Below are 6,952 nucleotides of genomic sequence, written 5' to 3' on the forward strand. Positions count from 1 at the left end.
TTTAACATCTAGTGTCCACTAACACGTCTCCATTGTGGCGCGAACAAACGCCCGACTTCCTAAAAAGTGCACACCTATTGGCAAAACAGCTTCCTTTGGTGCGCTGGTGTACCACCGAAGTACAGAAACGGTGAGACAGAAATAAAGAGGAAGGAAAGGAAAAGCACAGGAGAGGAAGAAGCGAGGCAAAGAGAGACGGCGCTAAATGACAAAAGGAAGGAGGCGAAGAGAAGGAGAGGTCAACAGTTAGCCGGCGCTGCCCTCCAGTTGACCTTCTGTAAAGGGGTTTGGAGCAGGAGAAGGAGAGTTGAAGGAATGCTCAGGCCTCCTCGGCCCTCCGTGCCCTCTCCCTCCCTCGCTCCTCCTCCTCCTCCCATATCTCCCCCACCAAACCAGGGTAGCAGGGGAGGAAGGGAGGGAGGTAGGGAGGGGTGGTGTTGGTGATAAAACTCCAGACGTTCCCTCATTTGATGGTGCTCTGCCATGTCAGTGCATTCTTGCATTCCTCCCCAGCTCTTTCTATTTCTTTCTCTCTCTTTTATCCCCCCTTCACCTCCCCTCAAATTCCAATTCAGCATATTTTATTGTAACAAATACAGAACAAAACTGCCAAAGCCTCGAGCTCAAAGGCTGACAAGATCCCTAACGCTATTTTTTTTTTTTTGTTTCCTCCCTTCGCTTGCATCCCTGTCAAAAAATGAACAATTTTTTTCCAAAGCAGCTTACAAGATATAACAGAGCAATTACAGAAAAGACAATGCGGGGAAACAATTAGGCTGTTAATCATTCTCCGTTTCTCTCGCTATCCGTCTCCGCCACCCTCCGTCTCCTCGTTTCCCTGCAGCTCGCTCTTTAGAAGGTAATATAGGATAGATAGCAGGCAGGAGAAGAAGAAAAAAACAGTTATGAAGAAGGAATATTAAAGCGATGTGAGGTAAACGGGCTCCATTTGCTAATTAGGGGTCAAACAGATGCGGCATGCTAGCGTCCTTTTGTTTCTCCTCCTCCTTAGAGCTCCTAAACGCTCCCTTTTTTTTAAGTGCTGCACGGCCCATTGTTGCCTTAAAGTTCAGCTAATGCTCCCCTTTTTTTTTTCTTTCCCTGAGATGAAATAGAAGTGTCCGGTGGGGCAACAGCAGGAACACATAAATCAAGTCAGAAGCCCCAAGAGCCCTCTCTCCTTGGGGTCATTACAGGTCAAGGGGTCATTTCACAAGGGGTTAGCCTGAGCAAGGCCAGAGCGCTGCCTATGCGAGGGCGTGGAAGTGTGTGAATGAAGCAGGATAAAAGTGTTGAAAATGAAGCAGATTTAAATATGAGTAATGGTGTGTGTGTGTGTGTGTGTGAGAGTGTGTGTGTGTGTGCACAATAAATGGCCTGACTGTGGTGCTTTTATTGGAGGTCACGGAGTAAAGAGGTTAGTCCAAGGCTGAACGTAGCAAATCTGGCTCCTGTGAAAACACACTAAAAAAAGCTCCCGCTGTCGCCGAGTAACACGCGGTCACCTGTCTCAGTATCACCCCCAAACAATGCCTCTCACCGGTGGCAACACGGTGACATGTTTCTGTCAGCAAACACTTCCCACACCGCCACGTTTTCCGAGCCAAGTGTGTTAAACAGTCAGCAATCTCGGCTCGTTGTGAGGTGGAACGTCTCCAACAAAGCGAGATGGGTTGACATGTTTCAAACAGGCAGCGAGAGCGAGAGAGAGAGAGAGAGAGCGAGAAAATCCCGGTTAAGCCTCGCCCCACAAAGACCCCAGTGTTCGGGCCGATGGAACTGTGTATACTGAGGCCGTGCAAGTTTGTACAAGTCGTGGAGTTCTGCGTTTTCAAAGACAACTGCCTCGGTTATTAAGGTTGTTAAGATGTGACTTTCGCTGTGGCTCTATCGGGGCTTTAGCGCGGCTCAGGGCTGCTTATGGGAGAATAATTACTCCATATCACTGTTATGGTTAGCGAAGAGAAAAAAAGGCTGATTTGGCAATGTGTTTGTTTTTGTGCGCCGTGCCAAGATTTTAAAGTATTCGTCAGCAATTTTCTCTCTTTTTTTTTTCTTCTGTTGGTTGATTTTGTTTTGAGAAACACACTGAAAATATTTCTTCTCTTTCTGCCCCCCCTCCCAACCCTTTCTGCTCATCTTCTCCAGGTTCATTAACGCGAGGAGGAGAATAGTGCAGCCCATGATCGACCAGTCAAACCGTGCAGGCAAGTCTCCTATAGTTACTGTATTCAAGTCTCGCAGGCGAAAGCCGTCCACACTCCATGCACCCGGAGGCCCCTCAGCTGGTAAATACAGGCCTGATCCCCCCCCTCCCTCCATCCTGGAATGTCCAAAACCTCCAGGGGCTTTTCCCTCCACTGTCGTGACTGACCACTAAAATTAAGAACCAAAAGCATGAGCAGCAACCATTAATCACCTGTGACATGCCACTTGGGGTGAAAAAACTATTAATTGTAAGATATAATAATTTGGCTGAAAATGAGTTAATGATGAGTGGATTTATTTTCCTTCTTGTCCCGTAAACAAAACTAGCTGTGTTCTCAGTAAAGTTTGCTCTTAACCTGTTCCCCCCCCTACCCCCCAAACCTTTTGCCAACCAGGCAAAGGGGGAAAAAAAACACTCAATCCTTCCTCCCCGGCTCAAACCATAACACGAAGACAACTACGCCCGTTTCTTTTTTTGGGTGACCGTTGTTTGGCTTTTTGGCTCCAGACCTGTTTTTACCCACCCGCCCACCCCTCCTCGCTCCTTTAAACACCCTCCCTCGACTCTATTTGCGGCCGTTTCAGGGAGCGAGGGGAGCGAGTGAGCGGTCCCCCTGGTGCATGGCTTGGTTTGGACTGCCGTAAACTTTATTACCTGTAATAGGGGTCAGAGGTCAGGGTGGCATTAGGGGCGCAGTAAAGTTCAAAGGCATTCAGTGGGGCCGAGGTCTTGCTTTTGCTTGACTGACCCCCAAACAGCCTAAATCGAAGGTAAGTGGATTTCTATGAGAGCAGAACAATGGAGGCAAGCAAAAAAAATAGCAGCCCTATCAGGTTTCACTTATCGTTGCTGCTCAGTTATAGGCGGTATTTATTAGATAAAGCGTTTAGGCAGGAGTGGATTCTGGGGCCATTCGGCAAGAATGACTTATTGTTGTCACAAAGGGAAACTGATTAGGGCTTCGGCCTGGAGTTCATTTTTTCTTCTTTGATCACGTGTGTAATCATACATTGATAGGAGCAGCAATTATGTTAAAAACATTGCAGCGCTAAGTGCCAAAATGCCATTTTGTTCAACATAACAAGCTATTATCAAGAATTTATGTCGCGGCAAATTGGTTTTAAGACACACTTTGCTGCCGTAGCTCTAAAAATCAACAATGTTTTAGAGAAAAATGTAGAAACTCAGAACAATTTAAAGGAGTATAAAAGGAGTTTGTTCCAAAAATGTAATTATCTGTGACCCTGTTGGTCGCTTGCATCGTGCAAACAAACATCTAAAAGTTTGAATTAAAAAAATCCAAAAGTTTTCAAACAAACGTATATGTCCATTTTACAAATCACACAGTCCAGTATTTGAATATTTCACTGAGCAGAAACATCAAACAGTGAAACAAGCTCACAAACACGACACATGATGCCGTCAGACTGTCTGGAACTAGAAGATGAACAACCTTAAAGCCTCTTATTGGGATAAAAATGAGAAAAGTTTGTGTTTTCATGAGCTAAAATGTAAAGAGTTCATCGTGTCTGCCCATGCTCCACCGGTCACTGTGCAGGAGCAGTGGTCACCTCTTCCAGATGGCTCAAATCTCATTTGAAAACAAACCTCCTCGTGTGTCTTAAGCGCACCGTAGTGTACATTGAGCCCTCAGTCCGATCCCTATTAGAGCATTAAAGTCTACCAGGGGCTTTACGGTGCAGAGACATGGAGCAGAATGACGTTGGAAGACAACGGCGGCTTCCTGTGCGTGCACCAGCCAACAGATGATCCTGCTTCGGCCACTGAGCCTTAATTAAAAGCACTAATTGACCACTCTGTTCCCTCCCTGCAATCCCTCTATCCCTCCCTCCCCGTCTTCTCCTCCATCCACAGTAAGTCAAGGAGCTCCCTATAATCCAGATGGCCAGCCGATGGGGGGCTTCGTCATGGACGGCCAGCAGCACATGGGAATCAGACCACCTGGTAGGGCTTTCTCTGCGTGTCTGTCCCTTTTCTGTCCTCCCTCTCTCTCTCGCTCTTCCCTCCTTTCTGTCAGCTCATTTTCTTGCCTTTGTCTCCTTGATTCTCTCTCCTGCCCTCTTGGCTCTCGATTCATCTCGTACAGTATCGGCCATGTCGGTGGTTTATTGTCTTTTTTCCGAGCACTTAGCGGGAGAGCTGCGCGGTGGTTTAGGTGCAAGCCGCGCAGCCATAAAGACACATACAGACCTCTACCTCCCCCCTCCCTGAATACACAAACCAGAACAGGTGTGGTCAATCACATTACACAACCATCCTCTTCCTCACTCCCACTCCCTCGCTCGCTCTCTCTCTCTCTCTCTCTCTCTCTCTCACGCCATCAGGTCTAATCCCAGAGTTTGTCCTTAAGCTCCTCTCCTCCTCCTCTATCCCCTGTTTTCTGGGATTCTCTCAAGTCTCTAACCCTATCTCACCCTCCACTCAAAGTCAGCAGGTTTGGATAAACTGCCCGGCTACTTAACCACCCCTCACCCCATCCTCAGCACCTTCGCACACCACACTCGTCGCCGCCATGTCGATTTAGTTTCCCAGCCAGTTTCAAACTGCACCTTTTAAATCGTGGCTCTGAATTCACTCTTTCTCTTGTGTGTGTCTTCTCCCAGGACCAATGGGTGGAATGGGCATGAACATGGGCATGGAAGGTCAGTGGCACTACATGTAGCCCCACCCCAGTGAGACCAATCACAACACAAAGGGGGATGTAAGTACACACTTCCTCACAGGCTGACTTACACCTCTGTCGCTCAACTTTCCAGGTGCAACACAATGAAAGAGTTGTGGATCAGCTTTTAGGATGCGTCTCTGAATGAAACGAGGGCTGGTGCAGGTTCTTGTTTACGCTGATAGATTTGGAAATAACTCATTTTTCGCCTGTATTTAAATGGGGTTTTTTCGTTACAAGCAGGCTGTTGTTCTTCCCAGGCTGATTTTCCTCTTCTGTTCCTCTCCGTGCAACTCTCCCACCCTCGGTCTGGTGATAAGAGCCTTTGATCACAACCTTGTAACTCCTTGTGTGTAATGTAATGTCTATGTGTGTGTGTAGCTGCTTCACTCTCGCACAACAGCTACGGGACCAAACGTTCTTCGTATCAGGCAGGGGAGGTCTGTAGGATTAAAAAAAAAAAAAACATAAGAGAAAGGCAGAAGAAAAAAGCAAATGTACATGCGAATAATTGCAATTATTAGCGATAATCAATAACAAGGAGAAAGTGTGAATCTCAAACGGTTCGGTTCACACGTTTGTATTAAAGACGGGGCAAAGACTGGAGAGGAGAGGGGTGATGAGAGGGAGGGGAGGCGGGGATGGGTTGGGACAGGGGGTGAGACGGGAAGGGGGGGGGGTGGCGGGGGGGGCAGGTAGGACGTTGCTATGGCAACAGACTGATTGGCAAAAATGTAAGCAGTCGTCGCTGGTGCAAGGAGAGGCAGAGAGAGAGAGAGAGAAGTGAGCGCCCCTTAAGTGTCATAAATCTGCCGGGTTGCTGTTGATGCATGAGCCACATTAATACACACACTAACCAGCTAGACTCTCCCCTCCCCTCACCTCCTCTCTCCCCCCTTTTCCTCCCCTCCTCGCTCCTCTTCTTCTTCGTCCTCCTAATGCTCGCTCTGTCTCACTCTCTCTCCCTCTTTGTGGTTTTTCTCACTGTCAATTTTTCCTCCTCGATCTCTTTCACACAACACCTTTTTCTGTTTCTCTATAATTCTCTCTCTCTTTCTCTCACCTCGTCTCCCCCCCTCTCTCTCCCTCTCTCTCCCTCCCTCTCTCTCTCTCTCTCTCTCTCGCCCCAGGGCCAAACAGACTCCCACATAATTCTGGATGTATACAGGCTTGGTGTTGTCACAGTGCACAGTGTGTATAAAGTGGCTATGGGTCCAATTGTACTGGAACATCATTGTTGTGCGAATCGGTTTACAGTGTAGATGTGTGCACCTGTGTGGCTAGAGGGACGCCATACATTAAATGTGAAGTACATGCATGTGCTGATATGTGGGTGCATGTGTGTGTACGTATGTGCATGTGTGTGTATGGTAATAGGATTACTCCTGGCACAGGGAGGGGACACAAACTAGTGCAAAATGGAGGAGGTAGCCAGCAGGGTATGGAGCTTAGCTGGGCCTAATTGACTAGATCCAAATTAAATATGCCATCACCAGAGGTGTGACCAATGGATTTGACTTATTCAGTTTACAAAAATAGAGACCATTAACCCTCCACACAGTGCGCGTGCACGTGCGCGTGCCACAGCGAAAATATGCCACCCTTGTTTCCAGCGCGAATGTCCGCAACTAAAACAAAGACGGAAAATCTCACATCGAATGGCATCTTTGAGGTTTGAAATGCAGGGAGACATGGTAATAGAAGGGCTTCAGAATGAGACCGTGTGTGTGTGTGTGTGTGTGTGTTTATGTGCGAGTGTGTAAACACGAGGGCTGCCTCGCCGTGTCCAAGCAGCCTCTTTCCAGCAGCTGCTAGCCTTCCCAGCAGACCTTGCTTTAAACAGCCTCAATTTGCCTGCTGAATCTCGTAATTGGGCCACCAGAGGAATCCTCTGCGAGACGGGCAAAAGCACAGAGAAGACGAGTAGACAGAGCAAGAAAAAAGACAGGGAGAGGTAGACGGAGGCAGGAGGGAGGGGCGGATGAAGAGATGGCGAGCGAGGGAAGAGTAAATGACAAGAGGGGAGGGGAGGAGGGAGGGAGGGAGGAAGGAAGGAAGGA

At 48.0% G+C, this 6,952-nt stretch overlaps 1 long non-coding RNA gene across 1 annotated transcript in view; it reads left to right on the forward strand.

Annotated features, from left to right (window-relative positions):
* The first annotated feature begins 1,995 nt into the window (after positions 1 to 1,995).
* Positions 1,996 to 6,952, forward strand: part of LOC103366268 (uncharacterized) — an 8,460-nt gene continuing 3,503 nt past the window's right edge. The window contains exons 1-3 of the long non-coding RNA XR_520659.1: positions 1,996 to 2,207; positions 4,085 to 4,174; positions 4,834 to 4,931. This is a non-coding gene — a long non-coding RNA (uncharacterized LOC103366268). The remainder of the gene's footprint in view (positions 2,208 to 4,084; positions 4,175 to 4,833; positions 4,932 to 6,952) is intronic.

The sequence above is a fragment of the Stegastes partitus genome, unplaced genomic scaffold (genome assembly GCF_000690725.1).
Source record: "Stegastes partitus isolate 25-593 unplaced genomic scaffold, Stegastes_partitus-1.0.2 Scaffold924, whole genome shotgun sequence".
NCBI classification, from domain to species: Eukaryota; Metazoa; Chordata; class Actinopteri; family Pomacentridae; genus Stegastes; species Stegastes partitus.